This window comes from Octodon degus, unplaced genomic scaffold (assembly GCF_000260255.1).
Source record: "Octodon degus isolate 3935 unplaced genomic scaffold, OctDeg1.0 scaffold00128, whole genome shotgun sequence".
In the NCBI taxonomy this organism is placed as follows: domain Eukaryota; kingdom Metazoa; phylum Chordata; class Mammalia; order Rodentia; family Octodontidae; genus Octodon; species Octodon degus.
Window position 1 is genome coordinate 7,162,575 of NW_004524704.1, and position 18,547 is coordinate 7,181,121.

The following is an 18,547-nucleotide window of genomic DNA, read 5'->3' on the forward strand; positions in this document are numbered from 1 at the left end:
CTTATTCTGTTGCTCTGAAATCCCAGCTTCTTTGGAATCTGAAACTAACAGAAATTCTATCACCAAGAGTATCTGGTCTGCAGCAAAATTGTCTGCCTAAGCCCAGTACTGCCTGATAAGAGAGGCCACAGCAGTTATTATTTTGTCTAGGTTATCACTGTTAAAAGGCAGCAATGCATCGGGATTCATGAAAAGTTGACGTTAAGAAAAAAGTTTGTGGCCAGGGATATAGGTCAACAGCGTAAGCGCCTGCCTGGCAAATGCAAGGTCTGGAGTTTGACCCCCGGTACCATGATAAAAAGGTTCTATATGTAGCATACAAGAAAAAAAAGTAGAAACAAAGGCCACCTGCCAGAACTGTGCTCTGTTCACTCCCAGGAACACAGTCTACACACAAGCCCTAACTCCTACTCCCTCTCCTCCCAGTAGTTCTCTTCTTGGACAAAATACATGAAAATGACAACACCAAGCCTATCTAATGACAAAATATATTTTAGCAATTTAGTGCTGAGTACAATAACTGTAACCATTTAAAGCACCCTCAAATTGAATTTTCTGAGTGTGGTCTAGAAAGCTGCTGGGGCACAGAAGAGTCACTAATTCTTTTTGTTCTAGTTTGTTGTTAAGTAGCCTTGAAAAACTAACCATCTTCAATTTGTTAACAAATAGTGATTGAATAGACATCGTAGAGGCACCAGAATGTTTAAAAACTGTCAATTTGACTAAGGTAGCAGGATAGAATAGATATAAACTCCTAAGTGTGATGCCAAAAAAACAGGGAAATTTGAAAAGATGTAAAACAGAAGTGGGTTACACAGCTCTAAATTCCATAAGGAAGACACAGAGCATTTGAAGGTGGAGTAGAGCTTGATAAATCCTTCATAAACACACAGAGAAAGAACCACATGGCCAGACTGTCGGGGAGTTCCACTGAGTTGGGGAGCCCAGTCGGTCAATGTCCAGAAGCAATCTCACTTGGGAAGGTGACGTGTGTCCTGGGGACATATTTTGATCCAGTCTACAACTCCAAAGGTGGCAAAGGAGCAAAGCACCCAGCGTTCCTCAAGGAAAAGTGTGGACTGTGTGGTCAGAAGAAGCAGCCTGGTGTCCCGAGTGGACTGGGCTGTGTGGGAAAGATTTCTGGCAGAGCAAATCTATGGAAAGTAGAAACCAAAAAATAAGCAGCTGAAGGCTGTGGTGCTTTGAAGACAAGAAACCATCACTGAGTTGACAGATTTGCAGTTAGAGCAGTAAGTAATGTTCCTGAGAACTCTTTTAAAAACTATTGAGTGTTAGTGCAGTAGGTAGGACCTCTGTCTCATAAAACCTACTATGCGTAGTGTACCACCAAACAAACACATTTTTTTTATTATTGCAATATTAACCTATATATTTGTGGGATTCAGTGTGGTAACCTGGTACATTCCTATCTCCTTAAATATACAAACCTTTAGATTAATAATAATTGCACAAATCTATAAGGCACAGCTGGATATTTCATTACTCAGGCACAATACGTGCCAAGGAAGTCAGAGTAACTAGCATGCTTATTTCTTCATTAACTTGTGCTGCAGCCTTTGAGCTCTTCTGCACAGAATGCGCCCAGCACCAACTGCCTGTTGTTCTGCTCCTTGGGCTCCTTATCCCAGTCCTGAAGGGATTTGTCAGCTTGATCAGAGAAAGGGGCAGGAAGATGATGACTGAAAATACAGGAGGCTTTCTGCAAGCTGCCCAGCATGAGCCTGACTTGGAGCAAGAGTTAGGAATGAATTACTTCCAGTAAAGAAGGAAGTGTTCATATTGTACTTTATTAGACTGGCAGATTTATGGTTATTAAAGGGATGAGTATTTTACACTTTCAAGAAAGAGGAGTTTTACCCAAGAAAATATCCCCCAGTGCATTAATTTCTAAAAAAAATCAACGAGAGCAAAAGCCAAATTGTGTTTTCACTTCACCTTGCTTAATGCACAAATTCACATTTGTATAAGGGTATCGAGCACATTCTGGTAGAGAATATTGTTTAATCTTACTAGTAGGTGTGTGTGCTACACATGACTTAGGTCTTATAGCTGCAGGAACTGAGTGCAAGAGGGATCAACTAACACTATTAGTGGATTACTTGAATGGAATCGCTGCTCGATGGACTTGTAACTATTGTATGCATGTACTACATTCAATTCCTTTTTTTTTTTTTTTGCCACCATTCTATCCCTCATCGTATAGATAAAGGAGCTGGGCCATTCCAATATGAAAGGCTGCAGACAGACTTGGCCACATGGTCAGTAATCACAGCCCGCCTCCCTCTAGAGCCCACAGTACTGCCAGATGCACACAAAGGCAAAGCAGCATGATCATGCCCCGAACCAGTGATTCCAAAGGGGAGCTCTGCAGTATCAATTAGGGAGGACCCAGCAGTTTCATACAGAACAAAATAAGAGTTAAAAGGGACAAAGGGGCCAGCACCATGCCTCTGTGACGACTAAAGTGCACAGCATGGACGAGTGGATTCCCTTCTCAGGGCTTGATTTTCAACATCTATTCAAATAGAGAAATGGACTAGAGAATCTCCAGAGATCTTTACAGATATGGATTTGATTTCCAACTTTGAGAGAATATGTGTGTGGTGGGCAGGTAATACATATTAAATTATGCAAACAATTTAGCTTGGCATCTGACTATATGCCTGATGAAACACTTATAAATTTACATAAGATAAAACTCTTAAAAATGCTACTTTAACATAACATGCAATCAAAAACCATTTTTTACATGTCAAGTGGGTGAAAATATAAGACAATTTCAAAGATCTAAGAAGTGTAAATGTAATTTTTAAGAGAGTGTGATGGGGTTATATTTAGACATATTATTATTATTTTTAGAACTGCACAGCTGTTTTGGCAGCATGTTTTGTGAATTCTACTTTGCAAATGTAATGAGATTTTTTTAAACAAATTTTAGTTAATGGAGCAGATAACACATTTATTTCCTTGTGATATCTTAGCATTAAATAAGAACTGTAACAAGAGTTCATAGTTTAAAATTGAAAATACATTATCTGGCCTCTTTATTTGCTAGTTAAAAGATTGGAAAATAACTTAAGTTTTAACTGCTTTGAATATATTTTAATGATGTGTGAAAATAGTGTTCAGAGCCTCATTTTCATAATATAAGTCACTATTTTAAAATTAATGGTCATGGGGCTGGGGAGATGGCTCAGTAGAATAAGCACTTCTCTGGCAAGCACACGGGCCTGAGTTCAATCCCTGGTTCGGCAAAAAATAAATAAATTAATTAATTAATTAATGTCATGATCCTACTGTTTCTTCTGAATAAATCTCAAATAACTCCATAGAAATAGGTGTCTAGCAAGTTTCAGCCTTTATGTGTCAAATTCTGTTTTAAATGCTTTACATTTATTGATTTATTTAATCCTCACAGCAAACTTTTAGCTAGAAATCTATCCCCATTTGACAAATACAGACACAGGTAAAAAGCACATTTTCAAAAAATAAGTTAGTAGTTGGACAGGTTAGCCTTGACAACAAATTCCTGATAGGCACAGAACAAAATCCATGGAAGAATAGAACACTACTACTTTATGCTAAAATATTCTAATTTTAACCAACATGTTTTCTGCTTAGGAGGGAGCCATTAGAGTAGTTTCACTCAAGTGAAAAATGTACACACTCATGAAATTTTATTCATGTTTTAATTCTGCTTCATTACAGTGGAGGTTTGGGTACATCCTGACTGTGAAAGAACTAGCTCCTGTGTTTCTTGCGCAGTGCCGCAGGCTCTGTGCTTGCTTGTCTGCTACATCTTCGGGTTCACATGCTCAGGGTGTCCGCACGTTCAGACCTATGGTTCCTGTAACAAACTGCAGCCTCTCAAATTTAGAAGACTTAAACCAACAGAAATTTACCCTCTCACAGTTCTGGAGACCAGAGGTTCCAAACCACGATGTCAGTGGGCCCATCTTGCCTCTAAACTCTCCAGGAAAGAATTCTTTCTTGCCTTCTGAAGCTTTCAGTGACCTGCAAACATCTTTGGTGTCCTTGGCTGTGACTCCCTCAGTCCACTCTGCACCCTCTTCACCAGGCCTGGGTCCCTGTGTGCTGTTGCCCCTTCTGCTTTCCCATGAGATATTGGTCCTGGGGCTGAGGACTCACCCTAAAGCACACAGGAGACCATCTTGAGATTCTTAACTCATTTTATCTATAGGGACTCCATTTCTAAATGACGTCACATTCTAAGTTGTCAGACAGACATGAACTTTAGGGGACACTATTTAACATACTACAGGAGAAGAAATACTTTACCCTGGAAACAAAACGTCATTGGTTGACAAATCTGAGACTCCCTACAACAAACACCTTGTGCACATGTGGCCTTCACATGTGTCCCCATGCCTGCTGTGGCAGTACTGCTATCTAAGCGCTGGCACTTAGCAACCTAAGCAAAACAGGTCTCAAAGATCCCTCAGGACTGGCATCAAGGGATTAGAGACAGTCTCCTTGGAACAGTAGACCCAGGGCTCATCCAAAGCACAACAAATAACATGCTTCAGACATGCCAAATCTATTCCCTGGAGTCCCTGGGCAATTGTGAAGTATCAGGACTTCTTTACTTCAAATCCTCATATTTCTTGTAATAATTTCCTGAACACATGCAGATGCTCATGTAAGGATGACTGGCTACTGCATATTCCTGCAGCCCCACACCTACCAGTCTCCAGTATGAACACACATCAGAAACCTGTTCTGAACAGCAAGACAGAGCCAACTGCTTCAAATGAATCATTTGCTGCCCAGATCCTCCACAGCTACTTGAAACCGGGACTGATACATAGTGTCTGAATAAAGAATAAGTAGATAAGATGTGTACTTGAAATTAACGTCAGGGTGATATTTTCAACATTTATCCTTGAACACGTCACTGCCACGCAGTTCCAAAATACTAACTGATTAATTCCCTGGAGTACAAACTATGCTCATTTTCAAACTTGCCCCAAAACTTAAGATGAAGGCTTGCTGTGCTCTAGGGGTTCCATAACTACTTTAAAATCAATGAAGTCAAATCAAGCGCAGAAATGAAAATACAACATTACTGAATAAATAGGAAATGTGTTCCCCCACATTTATACCCCAAAACAACTTCAGCTACTAAGATGATCACTTTGTTGTTGATTCTTTTCTGTCGTATGCCTTGCCAGCAACCATCCATCCATCTGTAATGCAGTTGAAAAACGTCTTTAAAAACCAGCTAAGTTTGTTGTGCCTCAAGGTTAAATAGTAATACTCCATAAATTACTATGTTTATATTTTTATTTCGGTTTCTAAGAAGCCATAGGTCAATTCATTGTGCAACATACAAACTTCCATAGGCTTTTATGCTTATAGACCTTGTATAACTGTTTTTATATGTATGCATTAATATCTACATTAATTTTCTGTAGTTTGAATTTTTGCTTATGTTTGATGCATTGCCTTTACATTGTTGATGTCTACGAGCTTTCTCAAATATATTACGGATCAAGGAAAAGTGCTTTTGAAAGAATCAAGCTCTTCACAAAATGACCTCAAACCAGTTTATTACCCTGATCTCCCACACTGAAAAATTCACGCTTCAAAACAGTTTTAATTTGCAGAAATATTGCCCGGATAGTACTGAGAATTCCCACCCACACCCCCATGCACCGTCCCCTATTGTATGATATACACTTTATAACTGATGCACAAGTATTGATACGTCATGACTAAAATCCATAGATTAAATGAAGGCTCCCTTTTTGTATTACAAAGTTTTATGAATTTTAAAAAATGCATAATACCACATAGCTTCATTTGTAGCTTCACTACCTAAAATGTCTTCTGTGTTATTTTTATTTTTTTAAATCTATTTGGTTGTTTCAGGGTCTCTCTATGCCGCTCAGATTCACAGTGATCCTCCCATTTTCAGCCTCCCCAGCTCTGGGATTACAGGCATACACCACTACACTTGGTGGCTGGCTCAGCCCACCCTCGGGGCCAGGCTGGTGCAGCATGTAGTGCCAGGGCTCGAACCGGCAATCCCTGCACTTGCCTAAGCTTGCCGAAGCAGACACTTCAGTCTGCTGAGCTATCTCGCCGGCCCCATACATTTTAAAAACTCTTTTTAATGTAAAAAAGTCCTCTGTAGAAAGCCATCATCCCTCCCCTCCTCATTTTCCTTGGACTCCTGGCTTTCCTTTTCTACAAGGTCATATAGCTGTAACCACAAAGCATATCACACTGATTTCACTTGCTCAATAATATGCATCTAAGTTTCTTTGCTGTCTTTCCATGACTCATTTCTTCTTACTGTTCAATAATATTCCATTGCATCCTTACTGTGCCTCAGCTTATAACCACATGGGTACTAGGCTTTCATCCATTCATCCATGGAAGGAAATCTTTGTGCCTTGTAAGTCCTGGAAGGCATGAATAAGGCTTTTGTAAGCATTTAAGTGCAGTGCTGTGTGTGGAGATAAGCTTTTAACTGATATAGATGTACCAGTACGCACTCTCTCTAAATCATGTTAATTCTAAGCTTGTACTTGTCTGTGGAATTGTCTTCCAAAATTCCCATCATGCAGTATTCCCAGCAGCAGTGAATGAGAGTTTTTGGTGCTATGAAGTTTAGCCTTGCAAGCATTTGGTGATGTCAGTGCTTAGGATTTTAGCCATGGCAAGATTTAGGTCATGATAGTTCATGTGTTCATATTTCAATTTGCAATTCTCTAATGTCATGCAATGTTGGATAACTTCACATGTGCTTACAAGATGTCTCTATACAGCAGGGATGAGATAGGCATGAAGAAATCTTGTTTCTTAATCATTTGTTTGTTTACTTATTTAGTTATTTGGTACACAATCTTGCTTCACAACTCAGATTCATAATGATCCTCCTGTCTCAGCTCCCCAGCACTAGGGTTATAGGCATGCCCACCACACCTGGTTTTAGGGCTACCCCACAGTGCATCTGGGGTTCCAGGCCTGCATGGCTTGAGGTACTGGGGATTGAGCCTGGGGCCTTGTGTTTGCCAGGAAGGCACTTAGAGTGCCGAGCTGTCTCCCAGCCAAAGGCCACTCTCTGTGTGAATTTAGAAGTGCGTTTAGGGTTCCAGGGCCATTTTGTCCATTCTTATATTAGATTATTACCAATTGTTTTAAAGAGTTCTTTGTATGGTTTGGATACAAATGCTTTACCAGATATGTGATAAAATATCATTCTAAGTCTGTGGCTTCTATTTTTCATTTTCTTAGCAGTGTTGCTATTGTCGTCATTTTTAACAAAGGAAAATTTTTTATTTGGGAAGGACAAAGTCCAAATAACCTCAAGGAATGTGAAGATTGTATCCCATGAGCTAAAATTAATAATCTTAAGAAGAATAAAAAGAGGGAAAGAACAACTAGAAGAGGAAGGAGGGAGGGAGAGGGAAGAGGATTTAAAAAAAAATATGCTGTAGGACTGGGGAGATAGCTCAGCAATCTAAGTGACTGCCTGGCAAGTACAAGGCCTTGGGTTTAATATCCAGTAACTGTACGCCATCATGCCCCACGCTGAGCCAGCCACTAAGTCCAGGTGTGGTGGCGCACTCCTAAAATCCCAGTTCTGGGGAGGCTGAAAGCAGGAGGATCACTAGGAGTCTGAGCTGTGTAGGGAAACTCTGTACCAAATAAATAAATAATCTTTTTAAAAAAAAAGATCCCCATGATAACTGCAACATACATGTACTCCAAAATAAAAACAACTAATAATTCCTAACATGTTTTCACTCTCATAGTTTATGCTTTTTAATAATCCAAGGCTATCTAGGCTTTCTCCGATTATATATCATCTAGGAATTTTATAAGTTTTATTTTACCTTCAGGTCCATGATCCATTTAAAATCAGTTTTTTCAAAGGGTGTAAGGTCTATATATAAATTCTTTTTTGGGGGTGGGGCTAGGAATATAGCTCTGGGGGCCTTGGTACCACAAAAAAAAAAAAAAGATTTCTTTTTTTTTATATGGATGTAGGAATGTTACAGCACTACTTGGTAAGACAGCTTTGCTTCGTTCAACTGCCGTGACTCTCTCATCACAGGCCAGGTAGCTACTTCTGAGTACAGTTGTTTCTGAGCTCTCTGCTCTGTTCCACTGATACACTATTTTATGGGATCATCAATATCACACTGTCTTAGTTCCTGTAGTTTTGCAGTCAGTCTTAGAGTTGAATAGTGCCACACCTCCAACTTTGCTGGTCTTCAGTATTATGTTGGCTACTCTGGGTCTTTTACATTTCCATAAAAATTTTAAAATTAGTTTGGCAATATCCTTGAATAGTTTGCTGAAATTTTGACCGGGATTGCATTGAAAGATAAAACTAAAGATAAAAGTCGAGAGAGTGTTTTGACAGTATTGAATCTTCCATCCAGAACTATGTAATACCTCTATTTATTTAAAACTTAGATTCCTTTCATTAGAATTTTGTATTTTCCTTACCTAGGCCATATTGAATTATCATTTTTATATTCTTATCTAAGCATCTGTGAAACTAATATAAATAGTACTTCTAGTTCAAATGCAAAATATCCATTGTAGTATAATGGAATGAAGCAGACCTTTGTGCTGGGCATGGCAGGACAGGAAGATCTCAGGAGTTTAAGGTCAAGCAGGGCAGCCTAGACTACATGCAAGAATGTGTTTCAAGAGAAAAAAAGACAGCATTTGATATAATGGCCTTACAACCTGTAAAACTGCCTATTAGTTCCAAGAGCTTTGGTAATTCTTTTGGATTTTTTAATATAGTTAATCATACCATTTGCTAGCAAATACAGTGTTATTTCTTTAATCCCAATCAATATGTCTTTTATTTTCTTATCTGAATAAATCAGCCACTATTCCCAGTATGATGTTAACGAGGAATGAAAGAAAATTTATTTTCTTCATGTGAATTTCTTTGCCTTTTAGTCTTTTACTGCCAGAAAGCAATTTGTTTAAATAAATATAATTTACCCAACTATAGGAAAGATAAATAGGTCTGATTATGTTGCACAAAAAGGTAACTTATTTCTCATCATATTTTAGCATGTCTGATCTTCAATCCTGCTTTTTTTTTCTTTGTCTTTTTGAGTCAGAATTTCACAATGTAGTTCAGGCTGACCCTGAACTTGCAGTGATCCTCCTGCCTCAGCCTCACAAGCACTGGGATTACAGGCATGTGCTATCACACCCAGCTCTCAATCCTGCATATTTCTTGCTTTAGGTCAACACTAAACTCTGCATTCAATAGGACTAAACCCTTGCCACTACTAATAAAATTGACACTGATTTTCATTTGCACATTTTTCTTCATTTTCTACTGGCTAGAATGGGAAAGAGGAATGAACAATCAACACTCCAAACTTCAACATCCTTCTTAAACTGTAAAGCTTTACGACAACAAGCATGCCTTTTCCCCTTGAGGACAACTTGATGATCACTGTGTGTCTTGCCCATCCAGGGTGTTCATTTAGCATTGTTCAGTAGACATCTGCTTGATCATACACTCTGACATAACTGCTAAAATATGCCCCTTTTTACAGCTGTCTCCTATCCTGCCCTCCAAGTAATATTTGCACCAAACATTTCCAACATAACTGTAAAATACATAGTATAAGTTCATAGATTTGCTTTGCAGTGGACAGTCTGACTCACTGCAAGGTGATGAAAAGAGGAAAGGGAAGGAAGTAAAAGAAGATGTACAAAATATATTGATGTAAGGAATTTTTGAGAAGCACATCACACTGCAAAACAGCCTTTTATCTACCATTCCGCAGAGAGATAAGAATGTTTGTCAGGATTCTCCAGGCAGATGAATATAGTCAGTGAGGAAAAAGAGTAAAACTTCAGCTCTCAAGCTCCCAGTAGCTCAAACACAAGGAAGTGTCTTCAGAATGTATTCTAATATATTGGCATTCATACAGTCATGGCGGCTTCAGGATAAAAATTCTTAAAATAGGTTCCAGAAGCTACTTAGAAAAGTGTCAGGGGAAGCTGATGCTTTAACTTGTTGGCCCTTTCCATTTACAACGGGAACAGCATTCTTAGCAGATTGTTGGTGGCACTGAAGTCATGCATGTCACTGAATTTACACTCTGCAGGCTGAGTGGGCTGCCTGGAAACTACTACAAATTAGAATTCATGGATAGCTGAGTAGAGAAAGGAACATTTTTATGCAATGATATGTAACAGAGACGCCCATGTGCTATCCTAGCACGTGCCACATTACTTAGGACTTGCTAAGACCTGGCAAATGAAGGCGTGCCTGCCTTGAGTGGTGCTCTGGTGACTTATTCCAAATATAAAATGAATCATCTTGGCTAACATCCATATCCTATAGTGGATAATAAGTATTTAATTCCTATGAGACTGAACTTAATATATCAATTTTACAAATAAAGTGTTTGACTAGAGAGACAACGCGCTAGCCACAGAGTCCAAAATTTGCAGTTTGAGAATCATATGTTTTTGCCACTAAAAATTTAAATAAGTCTCTTTTTGTTGATGTTATAAAAGCTATCAACTTACTCCACACAGAAAAAAAAATCAAAATTAGGAAAAGACAACTTACAGGATGAGAAAATACGTGCAAATTAATATTGCGAATATAAAAAACCCAAAAGAGGCAATAGCAAAAAAAAAAAAAAAAAAATCAAGTTTAAAATAAGCAATACACTTAAGAATATGCTTCTTAATATATGGAAATGATCACCAGAAATATGAAAAAATGTTGAGGATCACTAATCACAGAAAAGTGAGTATCAAAATCACAATGAGAAACTATCTCTTTCCTGTAAAATTCTTTCGATAAATGATAACTGCTAATACGGAAAAGTAGAGAGAAGAAAACTTTTCACCCTCTTCGTAGGAATATAAGGGAGGACAGTCACCACACCAAATAAGAAGGAGGCTCCTGAAAATATTGCAAACAAAAGTACTGTGTGATCCAGCAAACCCACTGGTGGGTATGCCTGCCAAAAGATGAGGTCATTATGTTCAAAAGATACTGGCACATACAGATTTTGCTACAACACTATTTAAAGTTGATCATATTTGAAACAAACAAGAAATGGAAGTAATCTGTTTATCAAATGATGAGTTCATAAAGGCAGTACACAGACACAGTGAAACACTATTTGGTCATAAAAGAAGGACAGAGTCCTGTGCTTTGTAACAACATGAACGGACCTAGAGATCGAGATGTCAGGATGAATGAAGCAGCCACAGAAAGCCAGGCTCCATGTGATTTCACGTAGAGGCAGAAGCTAAGAAAACTGATCTGATAAGTATTGAGAGCAGAACAGCTAGGAGGCATCTAGGAAGGTTGATCAATGTGTACAAAGTTAACATTAGATAACAATATGGACTGTGGCGGGCTAGTGCACAGCAGGGTAAGCATAGATCCCAACAATGCACGATATAGTTCAAAAAGCTGGAAGAAAGATTTTGAATGTTTTCAGCATAAGGCAGTGATACATAGTTGAGGAGACAAACATATTTCCCTGATTTATACATTAATTAATGTATACATGTATCAAAATATCACATGGTAGGTACCCTGTACTCCGTGTAATTTTATCAGAATATTATTTAAAAGTATATCAATGTATGAAATGAAGTAATTTGCCTCTGCTTTTCTCCTAGAATTGCCTATTAACTAAGCATTTTTATAAAAAAAATCTACCATGTGAATATAGTTTTGTAAGTCACTTTCTCATTATCACCTAAAATTCTTTTTACTCTGAAGCTTTTGCTTTATTTCCTGCATCTTATAATAAAACGGAAATGTACAAGGACTTAATTATACTTTTATTTTTGGTGTTCATGCTGTGAGCCACCTTTAGGTCAGAATAACAATTTTTTTCATGGATGCCCTTAGTAATTAAAACTTCTTGCATGAAGGAAATGAAATGCCACCTCTTTGAAAATATATCCTGTGGTGAAGGTATTTAAGCGAGATCCTGGACTATTTCAAGGTTATCTTGTTCTTGGTAGAAATAACCAGAGACAATCTGCCAGCCAAAGCTGCGCCTAGTGAGTGTGATGTCACATGTTTGTCTCTAATGTACTGGAGATGTGAACACAAGCACAAGCTGCTGCCTGTCCCTGATCACAGGACAGGAGACCAGGATATATTTTCAATTAACATGTAGGCCATTTGGTAACATAAACAGAAAATGGCCAGGTTGAAAAACAAGACATTAATTCGAATGAAATAAGTAAAATTTCCCAAAGTGGTGGTGGTAACTAAAGCAAATCTTGAGGTTACAGATACCTCTCGCAGACTACCAACATGAGCTAAGAAGGAAGAAGTTCAATCACTTTGATGACGTGTCACCAGATGCGGGGTTGGATGTCCTGTCCCTCCAGCTTCTGGCACCCAGTAAAGAGTGGTGAAATTTTTGAGGTAGTTTTTAGCATTGAATTTCCCAAGTAAGCTTGCCTGAGATTCCTGCCAAATCCTAAAACTCTCCAAGTCAAATATGCATCAATGGTAGAGTCTGGCTGGAAGCTGCTTCGTTCATAGTTATGAGCGATTAGACTGCAGAGTTACTGACAGGGAGGGGTGCAGCACCCGAAGTCTGCTTTCTTTTCCAGTTACTCAGAGCAATCTGCAGTCTGCCAGCTTGATTGATTTCTGGGATCAGAAGCAGAGTGTTTGGTTGCTTTCGGAATACATACTACTGGCAAATATAAAGGCTTTCGACAAGAAATTTTTTAATGATCTCCAGAAAGGTTGATACGACAGCCTGGCATAGACTGATTCGTAATGCTGTACAAAGAAAGAACTGCTTTTATAAGTCTGCTGATTAATACAAAACCCAATGACATTACCTTGTTAGATGCTTCTAAGCTTGATTTTTTTTTTCTCACAGAAGTATCTTTATTCTATCAATAAACTATTGACTATAATAGTTCCCTGAGAGCACAGAAGGGGCTATCACTGAGGAAGACCTCTGAGGCCTGAAAGGTCACTGCCCACTCAGGGTGAACTTGGGACCTGAGATTGCATTTGCTCCTCCTCTTTGTCTTTTTGTACAGCACTTTCCACTGACCTTTGGTTTAGAGCTTTGGTGCAGTTATAACCTTAACACCTGCTAAAATTCAGGTGCTGATATACCAAGTTTGAGTACATCCAGTTGTGCCCTGCTTGTGTCTGGCTACTGTGCTCAGCTCCTTTCTGTTGTGCCCCTCTGGCAAGATGTTCTGCTCCTGGATTAGCCGCGTGGTTTTGACCCTGTTCTCACTGCAGTGACTTCAGTTGCAAAGTTTCACCCCAAGCCTGTATGCCAGGCCTGGGCTGGGTCTGGAGGGGTCTGTGGGGGGGGGGTAAGAGAGCACAGAAGCTCTCTGACACACTCACCAGGCCTGGGCTTGGGCAGATCTGGAGGGGTCCCAAGAGCATGGCAGAAGTTCTCACTCACAGGGCGGGTTTGGGATTGCTCTAGAGGGTTGGGGGAGGTCCAGAGAGCCCGAGGAAAGGTCGTTCTCCAAAGGTGGGATTGGGCTTGGTCCAGGGGACACAGAAGAGCGCAGAAGCTCTCCCACACACTCGTAGGGCCTGGGGTTGGGTGGATCTGAAGTGGTTCCAAGAGTGCAGTGGAAGTTCTCACTCACAAGGCAGGCTTGGGCTGGCTCTGAAGGGTGGGAAAGGTCCGGAGAGTGCGAGAGAAAGGTCTCTCTCTCACGGCAGGCCTGGGCTTGGTCCAGCTGGCAAAAGCTCTCTCACACACTCGCGGGGCCTGGGCTTGGGCAGATCTGGAGTGGTCCTGAGAGTGTGGCGGAAGTTCTCCTCATTGCTCATTCAGGATAGCACGTATGTGCGTGAGGTACAGGTCACTGCAGAGATGGACCCCGCCTTATGACCATCTTATGTGTGTGTGTCCCATTTATTGTGCAAAAGATATCCTTTCTAGACTTTCAATGTTCTTTTGTTTGGACATTATAGCAGAGCTGACTCTGAGGGGAGAAGGTTGTTAGTCACTTAAAAATAATGGTCAAATAAAAAGAAATAATAATGAGCACAGCGTAAATGGAGTTCCTTGAATGACCCAAAGGAAATCAGATAATCTCAGGGCTAAGACAAGAAAAAGTCAATAGCTGAGCACACTAGATTCTCCATTCAAATACCTTAAATCCTGTCAGTGATCCTGGAAGTCTTTGCTTACCTTTCAAGGTTTAGAGCTGATCACAGAGCCTGCCGTGACCTCTAAAACCTTCCTTGATTTCCTAATTGCTTCGCCTTCCTTCTCTCACCCTCATGCACTCTGCATAGTTCACTGCTGCATGTGTGTTATCTCATTCTCTAGCTCTGCTCTCTTTTTACATAAGAATTAAGAAGAAACTGTCTTCTTTTTTCCTTGCAACTCCCATGAGGCTTAACACAATGCTAAGCATATAACTTCATTCGGAAGTTGTGTGGAAGTTAACAATCTGTAAAATTCAGCTTATGATTTTCCTGTGCTTAGTTATCTGGTCCATTATATCAAAGCAGATTAGAAGAAGCTGTGTGAGGAAAGCCCTGAAAGCAAACAAAAGTGAACTTAGATTGCTGGAGCAAGGCTAGCCAAGGCGGTAAAATCACCAACCCCAAAATCAACTGCAGTCATTCAGTGAAGAGACAAATAATTGCAAGACTTTAAATGTCTTTGAGGATGAAAGAACGGAAAACAGCAAACGATTCATCTGGATTTCTTGCTCAACAGCTACTCACATGATAATTACTGTGCGGCAAGAACTATGACAGAATCTGAGTGGCTTCTAAATCATCTTGTTGTTAGTGAACAAGTGCTAAACTCTATGAAACTTATAAGCTCCTTGTAGATACCCAGATAAAAGACAATCCCTTAACCCAGCCTGAGACAAAAAAAGGGTCTAGTGAGAAAATACCATCGTCAGTCGCCGTTCAATAAGGCATTATGCATCATCTGTAAAAATAAATTCAGAAGAGAACTTCAGAATGAAACAGTTTGAGATGCAGCTCTAGTCTATCAGACATCCAAAAATAGGCAAGACTTAGGGTTCAAGTGTCAGGCTTTCAAGCACAGTTGGATGCTGAGAAAGTAGTTTGTGAAATGCAATATTAGTCTGTAGGACAAGCATCCATTACAAAATATAAACATTTACGTAACAGAAGAAAAATCTTTCACAGCAAGGAACTGAGCAATTTATAGCAATTAATGCAGATTACACCTAGTTATCAAGAAATATTACCCAAGCTGAAACACAATTACACAAACCATCTGGGTGTCATTTAAGAGGCATGCAGACTAGAGAATCTATTCTCCCAAGGGAATGCATGAATCTTCCTTTAAGAATTAGATTTATGCCTAAGATTAAGAGCAATCTTCACTAAATTATAATATGATCACTTATTATAGCTGGTATCAAGATTAAATTTATATTTAACACCCAAAAGATACTTATACTGTGATTGATGATTTCACATTTTCAACTAAAAGGCCAAAAGTTCATCCATAGTCATTCCATTTCTTGAACCACCAGCTATAAAGTATTCATAATTATGACTCTGGCTATGACATAGGCACTGAAGCAAGCAGAGCCCAAATCAACTCTTTCCTTAATGAGCTCTCAGCCACAAAGTAGATAAAATTTTAGTCAGTCTATCTCAGAACTAGCTTACTTTGGTTCCCATAACATGTGGGTCGCACTTACGAGGTGATTTTTATCTTTGGAATTGCACTTTAAAGATTGGCTGCAAATTGTACACTCAAAATTTAAGTACCATCTTTGCATTTTTATCTTCTTCAAATGTCTTAAATTTTCATGGGCAACATCTAGTGTACTTAAGTCTGTATCATGGATAAGAACTCACACTCATAAGACCGAAAGAGACCCTGTAATAGTGTCCCAGCGCAGATGTAAATAACCCACGAATAACCGAGCCTACCAGCACCACTAAATCTTTGCAGGAAATTAGGTGACATGTAGGGAAAGTACTGATAATCAGTCTGGACATTGAAGGTTACATCTCAAAAGATTTTATTGGCCTCCTGCTACTTAGAAAGCAGATTTTTCAGAGAAGGTTGAAAATCATTCACTCATTTCTTCAGTAGTTACTGGTGTACATCTGCTTTGCTGCCCTTCTCCATGCACTGGGATGGGAAAACAAAGAAAGATACAGACCCTGGTCCCCTGGACATTACATTCCAAAAGAGGAATTGGTTAGAGTGTAGATTAGCATGTCAATAACTAGGCAGTGAAAGCAAATATGAAAGAAACATTAGGTAATGGGACTACCCATTAGTAGAGGAGAATCCAAGGGATTATGTGCTAAAAGAAAGGTAAGAATATCAAGGAATAAGCAGCCAGAAAGCGAATCCAAACCGACAGACAGGAATACCATTCTGGGTTGGCATGTACCTGTTTATAAGTCTCAGACTAGGATCTTTTTTGGGTGCTGCACAGGCCTGGCTCTAGCTTGCAAGAGAAAAAGCAGGTTCATGAATAGGATTGTTGCCTTTACCTCTTATTTTCTACATTACATGAGAAAATATGTCTGTTCACTACACAATTAGAATAATCATATCTAACTTGTAAATTTGTAGTTAATGTTAAGTAATGTAAATATAGTACCTGGTACATATTATAGTCAATAAAACCCCTGGCTTCTTATCACTAAAGGAATAAGTAGAATCTATGTGATAAGATTTAAAAGTGATATAAGGTACAATTATAATGACTTATCCCTCAAAAATTTTTTGTCTTACTTTCTTCTTCAGATGAGAATACTGGGATCAAGTGACGTTTGAAAAGTGTTTATACCTTGCCTGGGAGCCTGGTCTTGCGGCTAGATTGTGGTACCAGGGATTGAACTCAGGACCTGCAAGTGCTTATTCTATTGAGCTATCTCCCTGGCCCAGAGCTAGATCTTAAGATTTCCTACCTTGAGGTCTGTGACTACACTAAACTACCCACCAATCATATCTGTACATTAAATTTACACATCAATAATGGCTTTAGATAGAAAAGTGAGAATTGTTCATACAAAAGTCAAAAAAGGAAGATTGTAGGAATTATAAATGTACACAGAGCACAAGGCCTATTACACTCACTAAGGTTAGGCACAAGCCTCTTAGAGGCCAGAGAATCCCAGTGTTGTGCTACAGCCTTCACTGGGCTGCAACTGTAGGTTGATTTCTAATCAACGACTCAGTCTGCCATTCATTAGCACTCATGTCAAGTTAATAATATTTACAACAGCCAAAGATGCTAATGATTAAATTGATAATACATGTAAATATCTACCACACTACCTGACATATATTAAGTACTAAGTATTTGATAGCTATAATCATTTTCATGTCATTTCTAAATACTAAAATATTGCACCAGTTTATTAATGCCAATGTAAAATATAACATGTTTTCAAAATACAACAAAGCATGGTTTATCCTTTTTAAAAAATAATATTATAGGGTTGGGTGGACAGCTCGGCAGTCTAAGTGACTGCCTGGCAAGCGCAAGGACCTGGGTTTGTTCCCCTGTACCACATGCTGTGCACTGTGCTGGCCCTAAAACTGGGTGTGATCATTCCCCCTTCAAGACTGAGGACTTCAAGTGAAAAGTAACTATAAAGTAATTTTCAGTATTTGTACAAACATCTAAATTCCAGCTTTTAAAATGCTCAGTTCCACACACATTGGAGCAAGACCTAGAAGTACCAGACATTGTCCTAAACCTGTAATCAACCTGAGCTGCAGAAAAATTGGAGTCTCCCAGACTATGTAGTGATGAAGTCGCCCCACACTGAGAGGGTAATGACTCCATAAAGAGAACTCAGACTGTACCCTCAAGAAGGGGCCATCACTTTATGAAGGGAATTTAACTGTACCTCCAGCCATGACAGATCTGCCAGAATGTCACAGAACCCAATATGCCATACCATGGCTTGGCCAGTGCAAGCTACATTGGCAGCTATGTCTCCCTCACCCTCAGCTATGCAAACTCTCAAGCCTTGCCTTTATTCTTTTTTCTTTTCTTTTCTTTTCTTTTCTTTTCTTTTCTCTTTCTCTTTCTTTCTTTCTTTCTTTCTTTCTTTCTTTCTTTCTTTCTTTCTTATATTTTTAGTGAAGGGTCTACAGGGTATTCATGGTCTCAGATCAGACTCATAGTGATCTGCCTGTTTACAGTCTCCCAAGAGCTGGGATTATAGGCACATGCCACAATGCCCAGTCTCAGTTGCCATCAAGGTGCACACCAGGGGCAGGGCTGGCATGGCAGGCCCAGGGATCGAACTCTTGGCCTCTGCACCTGCTTGCAGGTGCTTTAATCTGCTGAACTATTTGGCCAGTCCTTGTAAATTATGTAACTTTTGACAATAACAGACTGTCAAATCTTGATTAAAAGAAAAAAAATTTTCCCAAAGTACTAATTAAAGTGAATTAAGTTATAGTTGACAATATTTGTATCATATTAAGATGGGAACCATGAATCTAACCAAACACAAAATGCCATTTAAGTGGAAATAGAAAGGCAATAA

At 39.2% G+C, this 18,547-nt stretch overlaps 1 protein-coding gene across 3 annotated transcripts in view; it reads right to left on the reverse strand.

Moving 5' to 3' along the window:
- Positions 1–18,547, reverse strand: part of Fgf12 (fibroblast growth factor 12) — a 581,813-nt gene that overhangs the window by 123,833 nt on the left and 439,433 nt on the right. The gene's annotated exons all lie outside the window — the stretch shown is intronic.